This window comes from Mauremys mutica, unplaced genomic scaffold (genome assembly GCF_020497125.1).
Source record: "Mauremys mutica isolate MM-2020 ecotype Southern unplaced genomic scaffold, ASM2049712v1 Super-Scaffold_100198, whole genome shotgun sequence".
Taxonomy (NCBI): domain Eukaryota; kingdom Metazoa; phylum Chordata; order Testudines; family Geoemydidae; genus Mauremys; species Mauremys mutica.
In genome coordinates, this window is record NW_025423285.1 from 89,258 (window position 1) to 107,413 (window position 18,156).

General features: G+C 48.6%; 2 non-coding genes across 2 annotated transcripts; both read left to right on the top strand.

Annotated features, from left to right (window-relative positions):
* The first annotated feature begins 10,692 nt into the window (after window positions 1-10,692).
* Window positions 10,693-10,765, top strand: TRNAV-UAC. The gene has a single exon. It is a non-coding gene; the product is annotated as a tRNA-Val (tRNA).
* Window positions 10,766-15,836: 5,071 nt separating this feature from the next.
* Window positions 15,837-15,909, top strand: TRNAK-CUU. Its single transcript has one exon. It is a non-coding gene; the product is annotated as a tRNA-Lys (tRNA).
* The last annotated feature ends 2,247 nt before the right edge of the window (window positions 15,910-18,156 follow it).

The following is an 18,156-nucleotide window of genomic DNA, read 5'->3' on the forward strand; positions in this document are numbered from 1 at the left end:
AAGACTGTTAGTATGCAATTTGGCCAATGCAGTTTTTTTCTCTTACTTAAGAAAATACATAAGACTTTAGTATATCACATTTTTCTGATGTATCCAAACACTTTGTATTTTAAGTTGAACAAAACAAATATCTGCATTTCAATTCAAGCCTTCTGCTTTATTTCAAACCAGACCATCCCATGAAAATATTAAACACAACAATTCTGACCACGAGACAGACACCACAAGACAGAACATAGAACACAAAACATAATTTTTACTCTGCCAGTAAATCATGGTATGTTGTATGCTGTTTAGCTGGCATTAGTTTTCTTTGATTATCTGAAAGACAAAAACAGAGGTCTACCCCTTCTGGGCAGTCAATTATTGCTTAAAATATACAAATACCCTTGTTGATTTTAGGCAAAACAGGGGAATTACCCCATATTTTCTTGTATATATGTTATAGGCAGCCTAGGTTTCAGTGGCTTTTACCTTATCAGTTAGATAATTTGCATTAATACAGATGCTTTCTGGCTTGCTTTTTACTTTTAACTCCTGCTTTTAAACACTGAAAGAAAACATCACCACTTATAGTGCCTTAGAGCCTAATAAATTTTCATTTACATAGCACTGTATACATTTTTTTAGCTAATTCAACAAAATTGTTCATAGCCAAATGATTGCAATCTAATAATTTCTTTGCCTGAATTTATTTACAAACATTTAAAAAAAAACACCAAGAACTTTTCTCTTTAGCATTTTTACAAAGTTCAACTACTATTCCCTCCAGCAACTACAGAGTTAACTTTTCACTCTCCTTCAAATCACTTGCTCTTTCCTTATATCACTTGCTTGGCTCCCAACAGCCACTTACCAATTCAAATCACCATTCCAAATATCCTTATGAGTATTTGAAATCCCCATGCTTACACTCACTTACTTCTTACTTCCACTAGACCCTCAAAAGTTTCCAACCTGTTCTCCAAGCTCTCTGTCTGTTGCCTGCCCGCCTGGGCCCGATCCTTTTTTTTTTTTTTTTTTTTTTTGCGCTGAACCGTTTCTTTCATGGGCTTCTGCCCCCACCCTTCTGGTTTTTTTTCCTAAAACATTTTATTCACAAGACGACCCGAGTCCTCCCTCGTGAGGCTTGCCACCTGGGCAAAACGCATGGCCCACTGGCGTTAACTATTTAATTGCCTCTTGTAGCAAACACACTGCTGTTACGGCATATGCTGAGCACGAATGGTTACATTTTAACAAGTCCCTGAAGGACTGGTACTTGCTTAGCCAGGGCTTCCTTTTCTAACTGGAAGTCCTGTCTCAAGGCCTGCAACTTGCCCTGGGCGCAGGTTTGAGTTGCTGCCTGGTTCATGATCTATGCTCTTAATTGCTTAATTCTAGTTATCAAATACACATTTTGTTCCTTTTCTCCAACTACTCTATTGCCCAGTCCTGCTATGACTGGGGGTAGATCCACCTGCCACCCTTCCTGGTCAACCAGGGTGGAGAGAGGAATGCTAAGCCCTTCTCCAGTTCTCAGACTTACTGCAGCTGAGAATGGGCACACCTTTAATTATGCAATCCTCAACATATAACACCAACAGAACCAAATAAAACAACAAGGGTAAAACAAATAGATGGTGTAAATTCTACAGGGTTCCCCCATTCTCTATTGCTCACCAAACTGTGACAAATTTCTGTTACCAATTATCCCTCATGTCAGGTGATCAAACTGACACTGCAGGACGGTGGAGGGGGGGGTGGATAGAGAAAGCACACCATATAACCAAATTTTAAAGCTTCATTAAAAATAATAAAACAACAATGGAGAGTGTTGGGAATCCTCCCACATCACTCAAGAAAAATATAAATGCCCCATACTTACACATATCCAGACTGGCCACGTCTGTATATAACATTCAGAAAAGGGGAATAGGTGGACGGGAGATTATCCTGTATACAGCTTGTTCAGAATTTCCAACATGCTTCCGCTCTTGGGAGGGCTGTTCTTTTACACCCTGGAATCTCCTGCGGTGTCTCTTTCAGAGATTCCAGTCCAGGTCAGCTACCTGTGGCTTCTCCAGTGTCACCAAGCCACACCAGCACCGGCATCCGTCACAAAGTCAGACTGTTGGATCTCACCAAACAGTTAAGCTTTGCAAATGTAATCTCAGTTCTGTAACTTGTACTGCCTTTGGTTTGCTTGACCTTGAGCATAAAACAACTTTCTCTTTTTATCTCTGGGCGAAGCTGAGTTTTAAATTAACCCGTTTCTAGACAAATTGCTCACACTGTGTCAGAGGCTTTTCTTTGGTGATTAAAAGCTCCTCTGAGATATATGATCTTATCTAGATTAAAGGTACCTTTTAATGGGCATTGTTTAGATGGATCTTCACGCGTATAAAGATTCCAATTCTCTAAATACCTGCAGGTTTTAGAACCATAATGTACGTACATATAATATGCTGGGGTACCCTTAGGGGGTGAGGTGGAATGTTTAGACTATCCCTTACCCACATGGAAAAGAAGGGGGGGGAAGAGAAGATGGGTTCACACGCTCCTAGACCCGGTTACAGTTTTGGCTTCCAGCATACCAATAGAACAAGAAACAAAAGTACCCCTACCAAAAAGAAAAGCCAGCCCTGGGGCTGCTCTAAGTCCCAGTAATTGTTCAGCACGGCCCACGGACTCGTGGAGTTAATGGAATTATTCATTAGCCGTGTCTGAACCTAGGTACCTTAACCAGAAAGCTTTTACCCACACACCTTCCTATTTGTGGGTTCCTTTACCGTTAGGGGCCCAAGGTCCCAACCCTCACTCTTCGGGGGCGTTAATCCTCAAACCCAGGAGGTAACGCACTTACCACGCCCGGAGTGGCCGCGTCCGGCAGGTGGACTCCCCTCTTCTGGTACTGTCCTGCCTCCGTGTCATTTGGAGTTCTCTATGGAGGGGGCGCAGCCGTCCCGGTCGATTGCAGCGACTCGGAGCTCGAGCAAACCAATAGCTCAAGGTGGCCACTCTCCTGAGCCGTCCTCGGCCGCCGGTCAGCGCCCCCAACAGGGAGAGAAGTCCCTTCGTGGTCGCCATTTGTTAGCCAAAAGGGCTCGTTTCCCCCTGGAGCTTACCTAATTACACCAAGGAGGCACGGAGACAGGAAGACAAGTACCACACCCTTTATTGATCGGTCAGCTGAGCGGGTGTTCCTCTCGGCTAGTGCCAGAGAAAGAGACACACCTTACATGGCCAGATGGGCTTACCTTTATACCCCGAAACAAACAACTTAGCCTACGTTTGTCTACGTCATTTGGTTGACCTATAGACCCTGTACATGTATCTATTAGGGGATAATTGGGTACGCAGGATACATATATCATTTTGTGGGGGCTACAAGATACATCTGTTGAGGATACATTTGTCATTCTGAAGGGGACACAAGATACATCCGTTGACCCTTTGTACTAGATACTTTGGATGCATACATGTGAACGCAGCTGCATACACTTGGGGAGCCAACATATACTTGGGGAGCCAAACAAAACTGATAAGCGAAATAGCTGACTTAGGTAGATACACGGCCTTCAGTCTAATGAGTTCTGTAAGCTTTCCAACACAGTTTGGACAAGCATAACATAACTTTGGTTTACTCAGGCCTAATACGGAAAGGCTTCATTAGCACTATGATTTTCCAACACCATCTTGTGAGTTCTGTGTCCTCAACAAGCAACCACAGTGCTGACCCCTCCAGATCCTTCTGCTTGGGACCATGGGGATTACACAACAGCTGCCAGCCCTTTTTCCCTTTCCTTGTCCTCCTCGGCTTCCCCAGACCTTCCCCACAAATGGTTCTATCAGGCGCTGGAGGGATCTAAGAACCTGCAGGTTTCCCGAACCCACCTCTTAAGGAAAACAGTGATTCCCTTCTCTGACACTCCTGGGCCTGGGCTTCTTTTGAGTTTTTCCCCAGGGGGCCTGATTCCCTGTGAAAATGTGTGTGTGGCACCAGCTTGTTTGCCCCGTCTCTGGGAGCTGAGAAACTTTTTCAGACTCTCCCCCACTAGAGGAGTCCAACAGCAGCTCCCCTTGGTGGGAGAATCCTAAATTCCACCCTCCCACCCTGGTTACTCTGACCAGCTGATGGCGGCAGCATGCTAAATCAACCCCAGCTCTCTGGTCTAAAAAGCAGCATTTAACCAGCCTTGTGACAGCTCCGGTTTGCTCACTGGAGACATAACGAACCAGGAAAGAAGGCAAATGTCAGACAGGGAACCTTAGCTCACAAATAAACACCCTCAGGCTCCTTCTACACTGCGACTATTCGAATCTCCACCATATCATTGCAATAGCAGGGGTCAGGATTTCTCTGGGGCACTGAAATGTTTCAGGGGATTGGTGCATGAACTCAGACTTGCATTCCACCCTTGATGTTTCATGGACTAACAACAGCAGCAGAAAGAAAGAGCTGAGCCAATATCTCACTGTCAGAGGTGAAGGTGGCCATGTCCCCTCTGTCTGACCATCGCCATTGCAGGAGAGAAGGTTTCAATACAATTGAATGCACTGGCTCAGACAAGAGACACAGGGAGGTTTTGCTGTTCATGGATCTGTGCAAAGGAAATTGTGTCTCTGTGTGAAATTTAGGCGGGAAATGAAACGTCTGCATGGTGGCCCAATGCCCTAAGGAATGTGGGTGATGGACTCTGGCTGAGAAATGATTTAACAGGAATTTGTATCAATGTATTGCCCTGATTAAAATCTATGGCTGTAAGGTGCCACTGTTGTTAGTACTTGAACCTGCGTGGAGACACCCGAGTGGGTGTCAAGTCCATTACCTTAAAGAGGCGTAGGTGAATATTTTGTCAAGATCCAAATTTCTTGGTCAAGCTCTAGTCAATGTCTAGATGACAGAGAAAATAATACACTGATGATAATAAGAAGAATATAGAAAGATTTTGCAGTCAATATAGGCATAACTATGATGATTGTTTCGTGTTTCACTCTTTATATCTGACACCATCACTGCCTTTCCCTTTAGTCTTGTAGTTTACCAAGGGTAAAACTAAACATCTTTTCAGATACAAGGGAGTGTTTGTGTTCATTCCTGTGAGCTACACAGGGGCTTCATGTAGCTGCTTTCAATCCTCCAGCTCCGCCAGGATAAGTAGCATTTCAGGCTGCCACTGAACAGAAGAAGGGAGATCATTTTTTGATAGATTATGCCTCCTCTTAAAGGTGTTTGTCTGGCTGGCAGTCCTGGTTCCCAGGTCTCTCCTGAGGGAAGAAAGTTTCTGTGCAAAATACTAAAACTTTTAAGAAGAGAGGAGGGAAAGGTGATGGCCACATGATGGGGCCAGTATGTATCACAATATGGTTCCTTTATGTGGGATGACTCTGAACACTGACTGATCTCCACTCCCTTGTGTTTGAAGAGATGTTTAGTTTTGCACTTGGGAACCTGTAAGGCTGAAGCAATTTTATGGATGGTGACACTACGATTGAAGGGTTATTTCATGTTGTAGAAATCGTTAAAAACACTTAGCTTAAACTGGAACTGCCTGTTATTAAAGGCTGGTTTCCCCAGGTCAGTTCCATAAGCTCTGCTAGAAACACCCTGGCTTCTCTCCTGCCTCGGTGGGAACTGGAAGGAATCGTCCCCTGCTGCCCTTGGCTCCCAGGCTGGTTTTTCTGGGGAGGGGACGTGGAATTGATTTGTTTGCTGTTGAGAAGGGAGCCAGGCCAGTTCTCAGGGAACGAGAACTCCCAGCATCTTCCCAGCCCAGCCTAGGCTGCTGCCCTGTCCCAGCCTCTGTTCCCCTGGGGGCCCTGCGTGTTTGACTCTAGAGCAGGCCGGGAGCAGCAGCTGAGGCAGAGGACAGTCTGGGCCGGGCAGGTGCTAGGAGCAGAGCACCAGAGGCCTCTACTGGCTCCCTCCTCAGCAGCAAACAATCAGTCCCCACCCGCACCCCGGGACAGCAGCCTGGAGCCAAGGGCAGTGCCCAGTGGGGGTTTCTCTTTTTCCTCTTCCTGGGGTGAGCAGGGACCTGGGGGTGTTTCTAGCAGGGCAGTTGGAACTGAATTGGGGAACCAGCTTTTAATAACAGGCAGCTCAAGTTCAGACTAATTTTGTTACAATTTTCTTTATAATGTAAAATAATTCAAAAGTAAACGGGCAGGAATGATTGGAACTCTTTTCTCCCGTTCATAGAAAGAAACGGCTTTTTGGCTTTTCATGGTCCCGGAGTCACGTTCATTCACTGTTCGGAAGCAACGTGCTCAGAAGCCTGTTGTGTTTCATTTCTTAGGTTCCGCTGCCATCGTGTGGCCATTTCCTTCCCCTCCTTTCTGTCCAAAGCGCAGAGCCCAGTCCCTCCAGGGAGAGGACATCTTTCATCTTTCCTTCCTCAACAGCCCCCTTCCTTGGAGAGCCCTTTGCTGGGGTCTGGGTGAGGAACAGCCGTTTCTGAGGATTAATTTCACACCATATTTGGTGTTGATATATAGATTTTATAGCCAGACTAGATCACTAGGTACCTCTGCTTTGACCTGATTCAGAACAGAGTCCAGAGAATTTTACCCAGTGACTCCTACACCCAGCCCAAGATCTTCTGGCTGAACGAGGAGGGTTCATTCAGAAAGTCATCGTGTTTGGATGTAAAGGTGGGAAATGATGGGGAAATTGGCCCCTCTTTCAAGTTTAAATGTTGTAACTTCTACATCTAGACCAGAGTGGCCAACCTGAGCCTGAGAAGGAGCCAGAATTTCCCAATGTAATTGCCAAACATGCACCTTTGTATGCAACTACAGAGTCAATTGTGAACCTTCCCATCATTATCATTATCCCTTTGAAATGATGATGGTGATGGACACTTGGCTCTATATCCCAGTGTGCCCTGGATGTCTACAGGCTGCGTTAGCCAATCCAACCATTCGGCACTTGCAGATGGGCACCTCTGTATTGTGCCTGAGTCTTGTACAGCTATGAAAGGCTGGTAGATGCCGATATTTTCCCCTCTTTTTAACCAGCACTAATACCAGGCCAGGCCAGGGCTGAGAAGAGAGAGAGAGCAGCAGGTTTCCCCTATTGTTTCCTGCTTGCTTTTTCTTGACTAGCTTCACCTCTGCACCAATTTGCAGTTTTCCTGTGTGAGCCTGGCTACCTCAGTTGGCAGAGCATCAGACTCTTAATCTGAGGGTACGTCTACACTACGGGATTATTCCGAATTTACATAAACCGGTTTAACAAAACAGATTGTATAAAATCGAGTGTGCGCGGCCACACTAAACACATTAAATCGGTGGTGTGCGTCCACGGTCCGAGGCTAGCGTCGATTTCTGGAGCATTGCACTGTGGGTAGCTACTCCACAGCTATCCCATAGTTCCCGCAGCCTCCCCCGCCCCTTTGAATTTCCGGGTTGAGATCCCAGTGCCTGATGCGGCAAAAATCATTGTCGCGGGTGGTTCTGGGTAAATGTCGTCAGTCACTCCTTCCGCTGGGAAAGCAACGGCAGACAAGCATTTCATGCCTTTTTTCCCTGGATTGCCCTGGAAGATGCCATAGCATGGCAATCATGGAGCCTGTTTCGCCTTTTGTGACTGTCACCGTATGTGTACTAGATGCCGCTGACAGAGGCGATTCAGCAGCGCTACACAGCAGCATGCTTTTGCTTTTGCATGATAGCAGAGATGGTTATCAGCCATATTGTACCATCTACCATACCATAAATTGGTAATAAGATGATTGTGGCTACCAGTCCTTTTGCACTGTTCCATTTGCTGCTGTCATAAGTGTCCCTGGCTGCTCTTAGCCAGGGGCGCAAAAGCCAAAATTGGGAATGACTCCCTGAATCAATTCCTCCTTTTTGGTATCTAAAAATAGAATCAGTCCTGCCTAGAATATGGGCAAGTGTACTAGAGAACCACTGTATCAGAGAACCAGAGAGCACAGCTGCTCTGTGTCAGATCCTGCAGAAATTATGAGCTGTATGCTATTCACAGGAGATGCTCCTGCAACAACCCCACCTGTTGATTCCGTTCTTCCCTCAGCCTTCCTGGGCTACCGTAGCATTGTCCCCCCACTTGTGTGATGAAGTAATAAAGAATGCAGGAATAAGACACAGTGACTTGTTAGTGAGATATGAGTGGAAGGCAGCCTCCAGCTGCTATGATAGTCCAGACAGGACAGTAAGGAGTGTGGAGGAGAGGAGCCCAGCATCCCTCTGCTAGTTCAGGGACACTTGAATCTTTTCTTTACACATGAAGGGTGGGGGCTGATGGAGCTCAGCCCCCTGTTGCTATGATGACGATGGTTATCAGCCATATTGCACCATCTACCAGGAAAAATTAGGACCAGGCGCCCTTGATCGACCTAACAGATGCTAGTCAGCATGGTTACCAGTCCTTTTGCACTGCCCCATGTGCCAATAGGCTGATGACGAGGACGGATACCAGTCGTATTGTACCATCAGTCAGCCATAGCGTGGCGGGAGCAAGGATGTTGGTGTTGAGTGCTGCACCATCGCGTCTATCTGCAGCATTCAGTGAAGATAGGGTGACATGTAAAAGAGTCAAGAGAGGATTGTTTTCCCTTTCACTTCTGGGGGTGGGTGGGGGGGTGCGTAAATTGCCTAGCTATGCCCTGACCCACCGCGGACACTGTTTTTGACCCTAGAAGCATTTGGAGCTCAGCCAAGAATGCAAATGCTTTTCAGAGACTGCAGGAACTGTGGGATAGCTTGAGTCCTCCAATCCATGAGCGTCCATTTGATTCTTTGGCTTCCCGTTACGCTTGTCACGCAGCAGTGCGCTGAGCCCCTGCTATGGCATCTGTCTGGAGATTTTTTAAAAATGATTTTGAATTTCGTCTTCTGTAACGGAGCGCTGATAGAACAGATTTGCCTGCCCTTACAGCGATCACGTCCGCATGGTCCATGCGGGAGCTCTTTCTTTATTTTGATTTTTAACTGCATCGCCACACGTGCTGATCTGAGCTCCACGCTAGGCAAACAGGAAATATTCAAAAGTTCGCGGGGCTTTTCCTGTCCACCTGGCCACTGCATCCGAGTTCAGATTGCTGTCCAGAGCGGTCAGTGGTGCACTGTGGGATACCGCCCGGAGGCCAATACCATCGATCTGCGGCCACACTAACCCTAATCCGAAATGGTAATTCCAATACTAGCGCTACTCCTCTCGTTAGGGAGGAGTACAGAAACCAGTTTAAAGAGCCCTTTATACCGATATAAGGGCCTCTCAGTGTGGACGGGTGTGGCGTTAAATCGGTTTTACGCTCCTAAAACCGGTTTAAACGCCTAGTGTAGACCAGGCTTAAGATACAACCGCATTTGCTCCAACCCCTCAGATGGAGACAAACACCTACAAGATCTCTATCAAGTGTTCTTACAACTACAATACCCACCTGCTGAAGTGAAGAAACAGATTGACAGAGCCAGAAGAGTACCCAGAAGTCACCTACTCCAGGACAGGCCCAACAAAGAAAGTAACAGAACTCCACTAGCCGTCACCTTCAGCCTCCAACTGAAACCTCTCCAGTGCATCATCAAGAATCTACAACCTATCCTGAAGGACGATCCCTCACTCTCACAGATCTTGGGAGACAGGCCAGTCCTTGCTTACAGACATCCCTCCAATCTGAAGCAAATACTTACCAGCAACCACACAACAAAAACACTAACCCAGGAACCTATCCTTGCAACAAAGCCTGTTGCCAACTCTGTCCACATATCTATTCAGGAGACACCATTATAGGACCTAATCACATCAGCCACACTATCAGAGGCTCATTCACCTGCATATCTACCAATGTGATATATGCTATTATGTGCCAGCAATGCCCCTCTGCCATGTACATTGGCCAAACCAGACAGTATCTATGCAAAATAATAAATGGACACAAATCACATGTCAAGAATTATATCATTCAAAAACCAGTCGGAGAACACTTCAATCTCCCTGGTCATTCGATGATAGACCTAAAAGTCGCAATATTACAACAAATAACCTTCAAAAACAGACTCCAATGAGAGACTAGTGAATTGGAATTAATTTGCAAAGTGGACACCATTAAATTAGGCTTGAATAAAGACTGGGAGTGGATGGGTCATTACACAAAGTCAAACTATTTCCCCATGTTTATTTGTCCCTCTACTGTTACTCACACCTTCCTGTCAACTGTTGGAAATGGACCATCCCGATAATCACTACAAAAGGTTTTTTCTCCTGCTGATAATAGCTCACCTTAACTGCTCACTCTCGTTATAGTGTGTATGGCAACACCCATTTTTTCATGTTCTCTGTGTATATATATATATATCTTCCTGCTGCATTTTCCACTGCATGCATCCAATGAAGTGGGTTTTAGCCCACAAAAGCTTATGCTCAAATAAATTTGTTAGTCTCTAAGGTGCCACAAGTACTCCTCTTTCTTTTTGCAGATAAATTAATGGGGGTTAAGTCCATGAATGGCTATTAGCCAGGATGGGTAAAGAATGGTGTCCCTAGCCTCTGTTTGTCAGAGGGTAGAGATGGATGGCAGGAGAGAGATCACTTGCTCATTACCTGTTAGGTTCAGTCCCTCTGGGGCACCTGGCATTGGCCACTGTTGGTAGACAGGATGCAGGGTTGGATGGACCTTTGGTCTGACCCAGTATGGCCATTCTTATGTTCTTATAAAGGGAGGGGCAGAGTCCTGTGACAGAGTTTTTGTAGTGTAGTGGTTATCACGTTTGCCTTACACGCAAAAAGTTCTTGGTTCGAAACCAGGCAGAAACATGATGGCTTTCTTTTCCCAGCTCCTACTGGCCTGTCGCTGATCAGGGCCTGCCTTAGGCCGATTTGCCAGATTTCCCAGAATGGGGCCCTGCACTGGCAGCGTCTCTCCTGGAAGCAAACTCTGCGTCTCCCGGAAGCAGCAGCTGTTGTTGCTAGGCAACGAGAGACGCTGGCTGGCAGAGGGCTGAGGCAGCCCTGGCTGTACTTGCAGGTCATGAGGGGGAAGTGGGGAGGGGGGAGAAGGCACATGTGCTTCACAGCCTTCCTCCCCCAGCTCTCACCTGGAGGAGACACCGAGGGAGCTTCTGGTCTGGTGGGAGACAGGAATCTCAGACAGCTGCTGGGGCTTCCAGCGGTGAGTGTTTGACCCTGTGATTCCCCGGAGGGTTGTAATATTGGGCTGGTTTTGTGGTTTTGGTGGTGTTGCTGTTTGAGGGTGAGTCGCTGCCTTCCTGTGTCTGTTTCAAAACTAAAGTCTTGGGATCATGTAACCCAGGAAAAAAGCCCCGAGCTGGTACTTAGTGCTGTGAACTCCAGGTGAGAGAGAGAGGGAGGTTTGGAGGAGGAAACCAAATACATCAAGAGGGGAGAATGTGAAAGGTCTGCAACACGGCAGACTTTTATCTCCCCTCCCCCCCCCGCAGGAGGGGAAACTGAGGCACTGAGTGATCAGATTCCCCTCTCCAAATTATTTTGCAAAGGAAGGGGACTGGGGCTCCTATCCAGACCAGTTCCCTTCCCATCAACTCTGCTTTCCCTGCTGCAAGATCACTGTAGGGGCTGAATATTTCCATTAAACCATGGCTCCTTCATTTGCCCTGCAACAATGAAATAGACCGGCTTGGGGGGGGAATAGCCCCCCCCAAAAGCTTTGTGGATATTAAGGTTTTGGGGGGGGGGCATGATAATATTCTAGATCAATCAAATGCCCAGCTCAGCTTTCTAGCCATCCAGCAGCTCTAGGGCAGGGAAGGAAGGTGCTCTTGATGCAGAGTGGTCGCAAAACAGGGGTGAATTTAGCGGGGGGTTGAGGGGTCCACTTGAAATCCCACCCGATGCAGCCACACAGAATCATTGGCAGCGCTGGGAGAGGCCAGGAGTGGAAGGTGGCCTGGTGGTGAGGGGACATTTGCCCTCAGTTCTGGGCTCTGGGATGGACTAGGCTGGGTGGTGGGTTCAGTCTAGTCTTCCAGCCTGTTGCTCTCGCTGGGGCTTGTGGTTTTCATCTGGCTCCACCGAAAAGACCAAACAAGTCCAGTAGAAAAGCGGGGTGAGAGAGGCAGGAAAGGGTGTGTAATGGGTTAAAATGACCCATCAACGAAAGAGTAAAACCAGAGTTTGACTGGGTTTCCCCCCAGCCACCACTCCTGCAAACACTGGGCAAGGGGCAGCTCCATCCCCCACTGAGGCTATGGTGAGGGGCATCAGGGGAGGAAGGAAGCCACATGGCAGTCCCTTCCCCCCAGCACCCCCTTCCAGCCCCCAAACTCTGTCCCAGAGCCTGCACCCAGCCCTCTGCACTCCCTCCCAGAGCCTGCACCCCTCCACCCTTCCTCCACCCCACCCCGTGCCCCAGCCCAGAGCCTGCACGCAGCACCCAAACTCTGTCCCACTCAGCCCTGGGCAAAGCTCCTTGGTCTGGCTCCCAGCCCCTCTCCAAGGGTTGCAGCTGTCTGGAGGTGCTGCCTTCCACACCTTCCTCATTCACACCTCATCCATTCAACAGGGCAACTGATTACAAAGTGGGGGAAAGATCTTATTCTACTTCTAGCAAAAAGACATTTTTCTTTTACCTTAATTATACTACCTTAGGGGCCTGCTATAACATACTACCAAGGTTCAATACAAAGTCATATAAAAGTTATACAAAAATGCATAATGCAGAGATTTATCTACAACTGCATTGATTGACTGCTGTGTGCAGTAATATAGTGACCCTGGGTCTTTGAATGAGGCTATATACTCGGGGGACGGGGAGGTGCAGTGGCGAGTCAGGGGCAAGCGGGTGGGCAGGTGGCGGGTGGGCAAAGGGGCGAGCAGTGAGCCAGCAGGGGTTCTAGGGGTGGGCACAGGGGGTTTCTGGCAGGGGAGGAAGAAAGTGAAAGGAGGCAAGTGGTGGCTGGGGGACTGACTAGCAGGGATGCAGCAAGCCAGCGGGGGGCTAGGGGGTGAAGAGGGGTGTGATGGTGGGGCTCAGCTGGGAGGGGGCGGGTCCTATTTTACTGCTGTGATCTGGTCACCCTAAGTGTGCCAGGTTTCAGATTAGCAGCCGTGTTAGTCTGTATCTGCAAAAAGAACAGGAGTACTTGTGGCACCTTAGAGACTAACAAATTTATTTCAGCATGAGCTTTCATGGGCTACAGCCCACTTCTTCGGATGCATAGAATGGAATACTTCTTTTTGCCTATGTGTACCATTTCTCCCCCCTCCCCCTCAAACCTTCCTCTTTGGCCCACAGCTGTTTTGACGGGGTTTGAGGAAGGAGGGTTTGTTTCTGCGAGGCAAGCGGTGCAGATGTGGGCAGTGTTTCCATGGGGCCGGGCGGTGCTGGGGGGAAGGAGGGGGCATAAAATAAACATTATTGAAGAAAATCAGTTGTACAATTATCAAAACATAAATTATTTTCCTAATATGAAAATGAAAATCTATAATTAATATTCTTTTAGAATGTGGTGACTTCTATCAATATGGGCAAGAGATCAAGAGATATTGGTAGAAAGTACCAAGTGGGAGTAAGAAAAGAGCAATATACAATATGATGTAATGTATGTAATATATAATTTTGTTATTATGTATCTAGTCATGGAAAGTAAATAATACATGTAAATAATACATGTAAGAAATAAAAGGTGGTTTTTTTAAGTGTTTTTTTTTAAGTCATTCCTGCCGGGGCCCTGTCAAAACTTCAAATTGGGCCCCGCACTTCCTAAAGTTGGCCCTGAGTGTAGCCAAGCCCCTAGACTATGTCACTTGTGTGACTTACTTGTGCTATTGTAATAAATACAATAGATGTGCAATGGTCAGAAATCGCACCAGCAGAGACGTATATTGCAGGGAAACCATAAGGAAATTAAGAGTTTAAATTATCCTCCACATGTCCCATGTCCCACTAAAATGAATCCAACCCACAGGGCACGCGGGCAGAAGTATCGGTGTCAGGATGCTACATTGTTAGCACAGTAAATGAAGCTGCAAAATAAATGATGTTTAAATGACCTCACTCTATTTTTTACAATTCGGTATTAAGAGGTAATAGATACAGATGGACACCAGGCAGGGTCGTTTGGAGGACGAAGACTTTATGCTTCCATCCCCCACCACTGTCAAGTTTTAGCCAATTAGGACAAGCCAGCAAATAAGAACAACCTCAGGTGTCAGTAACTGCTACAGGTAGCAAAGTCCTACAGGGAGCAGTTTCTGGCACTACACCTGTGCAGCTCTGCTCCCCGGCTCTTCTCGGGCTCCTGCTCTCTCCTTAGCTCCGCCCCACTCTGGCCCAGGCAGTTCCAGCTCCCACGGAGGATGGGACCCCCTGGCCTGGTGATTCCCTCATTACACTGCCTGGCCTGTCAGTGTGGCTAACTTGGAGCTTTGGCCTCTCCCCATTGCCCCTGGGGACTGTCAGTCTCAGGGGCCTGATTTCCCATTGGCCCTTCACCCTTCTATTGGGACTGGGAACTAGCCAACCATACCCCCTACTAAGTTTTAGTAAGGGGCCAACAGTCCCTTACATGAGCCAGCCCCGTGAGAGTCACCAATGTGCAGAGAAAGCAGCACAAGTTGGTCCCATGGTATAACGGGCAGCACTCAGGACTCTGAATCCTGCAATCTAAGTTCAAATCTCAGTTAGACGTTGTGTTGGCTTGTGGTAAAGCCCTGGAGCTCCCAGTGCTCAACTTCCCTGCCTCCTGTTGTACAAGAACAAGTCTTTCCACTCAGGCTCTGGGTGGGACGGCTGCAGTGGGTCAGGGCTCTAGAGCTGGCTACTGACACCTGAGGGTTGGGATTCTCACGGCTTCACCTGGTGCCCACAAGTCTGGCACTTGCCACTGTGCTGTTCCTCTTGCCCACCTGGCGCTTGAAGAAAGCAGTGCCAGGGCCAGGCTTCATAGTCAGGAAGAGGAAGAGTTTCAGGCTGGAGCCCAGCACACCTCTCCTCCTCTGGGCACCTAGAGCAGAGGCAGCTGGTGTTGATGGCTCCAAGGGCAGGCTTAAAAGCCTCAGAGTAACAGAGGTCAGGGCAAGAGGAGGGGAGAACCATGCCTGTATGTGGCCAGCAGATAGATACCTGGCCAGGCTGCTCCCTGGCATGCCAAACCCCCACTGGAGGCCACCCTCAGGGCAGCTGCTGATGCTCTGTGGCCAACATCAGAAGATGGTAGGAAAGCAGGGCCAGCCCCTTGGTGGGGCCTCTTAGGGTTCCCACTCCAGGTGCTCACTTTGGCAGTGGGGCCGCCCAGTTTCTTTGGCAAGTCAGGAAGGGCAAAGGCGAGACTGGAAGCACCTGGGGCTCATGCCCCAGCCTTTGTGACGCCCACCCCCCAAGTCCTTCCCGGGGCTCTAGCTGAAGCCAGAGCATTGGCCTGAGCGGCCAAGAAGAGGTTCCAGCCCTGAAGGGAGCAGGACTTGCAGCACAAAGTGAGCACAACCATGAGGGGACTCAAATCCTGAATCATCCGATCCACAGGGAGATGCCTTATCCTTTAGGCCACATGATGAGGGGGTCTAAGCTCTTATTTGGAAAAGCCGGACACTGTGTTTCTCAGGTCATCTACTGAGGGGGGCCGAGACTCTCTGGGCACAAGAAGTCAAGTTCCCAGCGACACGTGAGACTTAATTCTCTGGAGCCAGGTGCAGGGCTTTGGCAGGGAGGCTCAGGCATGGGGGATTGGGGTGCAGCAGACAGACCAGCTGTCTAGGTGCGGAGATTTAGTCTCCCTGAGGAGGAGGAGGAATCCTGCTGACAGGCACTGGCTGTGCAGAAAAAGAGGAGGGGTTGCTGGGACTTTTTTTGCCTCTCTTTTGCCTGCCTGCTCACTCGTGTGCTGAACAGTGAAGACAGTTTCAACAAGCCCAGGTAGCTCAATTGGTAGAGCATCAGGCTCTTAATCTGAGGGTCCAGGGTTCAAGCCCCTGTCTAAGCACTCAGCTTTTAAGTTGCCTTGTGTACCAGGAGCCAAATTCTGTTCACAGCTACACAGGGATTCCCAGAAGCTGTGGCCATTTCCTGGAAAGGTTCCTTTCCTTAGCAATCAGGAGAGAGGCTGCAGGTGCAGAAAGCACAGTCTCTGGCCTCCAGGAAGTGCTGTGGGGCCAGGTGCTGAGAAAGCCCAGAGCAGGAGCAGCAGAGATGAGGGGAAGAGAGACAGAGAAGCAATGAGGACAGAGCACAAGTGTGTAAAGGGGGCATCTGGTCTGGCTATTGTGGCAAACTTACCTGGTTTATACACGACCCTGGTGGAATTGGCCAGTGGAAGGATCTGAGTCCCCAACCCCTTACCCAGAGGCTGCCTGACCTCGAGGACTGTTAGGATACAGAGATTCGGGCCTGTCTGCAAAGGCCTGTACTTTAAGAATTTAGGTGTATTTTTATCACTTAGCTAGTTATAAATATATAAAAGAGAGAATAAAAAATCACTGTCTGTCTGTGTAATGGCCTTCTCTTACTGTGACAGTCTGAGGCCTGGTTCTTCGGCTAAGCAGCAAAGGCAGCCATAAGGTGGGAAGTGTATGGTCACATCCTCACATTCCCAACTAGTCACATTGAAATAAGGTGCTATTGGGCTGTTAGGGACACAATCCTGTCCTGATATTCCTGTCACCTCCAGAGAAAGGGAAACTTAGTTTGGTAGCATCCTGTCTGGCAAGAACTCACTTATCAATAGACGCAGCTGGAAAACCCTTATGTCTGTATAGATGTAGTTGTGAAAGCCTCACTTCTGTATTGTTTTGTATGTTTATTTGCATGGCCTCTGTCTGGGTCTGTGATTGTTTCTGTCTGCTGTATAATTCATTTTGTTGGGTGTAAACCAATGAAGGTGGTGGAATATAACCATGTTACAGTATATTAGGACTGGTTAGTCTAGAGAAGGAGTGAGGGTGCCAGGCGGTGCGGCGGTCGGGGCCGCGTGGTGAGTGCCCCGCTGAAGCGCTGGCCACCCCCCTTCTCTCTCCCCCCGTTCCCTCCCCTTCCCCCCCACTAGACCGGGTGCGCACTCTGCAGCACAGGGAGTCCCCTGGCTCCGGCCGCCCTGTGGGGTTTTTTATTTTGTTTTTCCCCTGCTTTGCCGGCTGCGCCGTTGTTTTCCCCCCACCCCGCTGCTTTGCTGCTCCAGCCCCACCGTTTTTGTGTTGTCCCCTGCCCCCCACTTTGCTGCTCCAGCTGTGCCGTGTCCCTCCCCCCCAGCTTTGCTGCTCCAGCCCCACCATTTTTGTGTTGTCCCCCGCCACTTTGCCACTCCAGCCACGTCGAGTCCCCCCCCGCTTTGCTGCTTCAGCCGTGCCGTATCCCCCCCCCACACCCCCGCTTTGCCGCTCCACCCGTGCCGTTCTTTCCCCCCTGTTTTGTTGCTCCGGTGGCCCCACCCCATTTTTTTTTGCTTGGGTGGCAAAAAAGCCAGAGCCGGCCCTGCCCACACCTGACTCCCTGCCCTCTTTACAGGGGCCTAACAAGCTTTACTTGTGTTTGGATTCTGCAAAGCAGAGGAGCAGGTGAGGTTTTCCTTGCAAGTTGTGTGTGAGTCAATCTTTGGCCAGGTCTGCACTACAAAGTTGTTTCAGCAGAATTATATTGCTCAGGTGTGTGAAAAACACACAACGCTCCCTCGGTCAGCAGCTTGTGGCTGGTGCACACACTGCAATGCCACGTCTGGCGACAAAACAGCCCTGTTTTGGTGACAAAATAAAACGACTTCGATGACAGGGCTAGAGCTTTTTGCAGCAAACTTAAAGTGACAGAGTAGACGCTGCTGTTCATTATATCACCATAACTGGCCTCCTCCAGTATCCCACAATGCCTGCCGTGAACTCGGCTGCCCTGCATTCCTGCTACAGAGCCATAGGCCCCTCCCCTTTCATCGCTCTGGGAAGTTCTGACAGCTGAGCCTGCTGCTCTGCTCTGGCAGCCAGGAGCAAATCACTGCCGTGGATGCTGCTCTCTCCCACACTGCGAACACAGAGCAGGGTGGCAGGAACTTCCTTACATTGGGGGAGGCACCGGCATCTGAACTGTGACACCCCCATGACACCCTTTCCCTCCAGGAGGCTCTTACCTTCTAAACAGGGACGGCTGTTTTCTAGTAAAATCACTAAAAGGGAAGGAGAAAACTCGAAAGAGGTTCCTCCTGGCGCTCACATACCTGAACCCAAATACTCTCTCAGTCCTCAGAGAG